At 50.0% G+C, this 994-nt stretch overlaps 1 pseudogene; it reads right to left on the minus strand.

Moving 5' to 3' along the window:
• Positions 1-525: 525 nt before the first annotated feature.
• LOC121463694 lies at positions 526-737 on the minus strand (annotated as a pseudogene).
• Positions 738-994: the final 257 nt, after the last annotated feature.

Here is a 994-nt window from a genome sequence, read left to right on the forward strand (position 1 = left end):
TCTCTCTCTCTCTCTCTCTCTCTCTCTCTCTGTCCCTCTCTCTGTCCCTCTTCCTTCCCCTCTCACTGTGATGTGTGTACCATGCATGCTCCACTGCGGGGCTCAGAGAACACTGGTGTAGCAGGTGTTCTCTTTCCACTTTCAGATGGGTTCTAGGGATTGCATACCAAACACCTTTATCTGTTGAGCCATCTTTCCAGGCTCCCCACCCCAATTATTTTTTGAAGCTATTGTAAATGGGATAGTCTACCCATGCTCCCCCTTTTTTCCTCGTCAAGTTCATTATTGATATATAGATATCAATATATAGATATATTTTCATGTCAGGTTGCTGGAGCGTCTCTTTCTGTCCAACCTTGGCAGTTCGCCATATGTTTATTTGCCTCAGCTCTTTAAGACCCGTAAGCCCCATCTCAAGGATCCTACAGCCTTAGACCCACAAGCTGCTGCATGGTCCTCCCCTATGAAGGGCTGATGTGCGGAAGTAGCTCCTGGTGTCCTTTACTCAGCCTCTGTGGACAGTGCTCAGTCTCCGTGCTTTGTAACGTAGTCATTGGGAGATACCACCAGGTCCTGGCCTTTGTGGGCTCCACAGTGCGGTCTATGACATCAGTCCTCTCCTGCTTGTCTTCCACGGCTCAGTTGATCTTGTTATTGCTGCCAGTGCCCAAATCAATCCCGAGATACTTGTTCCTGAAGAAAAACATGACAGGACATGGATTGTGCACGTCACACATTCTGTCAAAGTCAGGCACTCCCGCAATATCTGTGAGATAACTGCAAACGTTTAACCTTTTCAGGGATGCAGTACAGAGCCGCCTCCATTTCTGCGCATGTGGGGTTCCCAATAGTGTTCAAAAGAATGGTCAGCCTCTGTGCTGGTGAGGGGGCATGCATTGCTACCTGCTGAGAGCTGCCTCCTGTGGGTCCCTGTGCCTGACCGTCCGGTCCTCCCTGCAGCATCGGCACCACAGGCACAGAAGAACCTCCCAGA

This window comes from Microtus oregoni, unplaced genomic scaffold, assembly GCF_018167655.1.
Source record: "Microtus oregoni isolate MIOR12 unplaced genomic scaffold, Mior012 000001F_ref0000356, whole genome shotgun sequence".
Taxonomy (NCBI): domain Eukaryota; kingdom Metazoa; phylum Chordata; class Mammalia; order Rodentia; family Cricetidae; genus Microtus; species Microtus oregoni.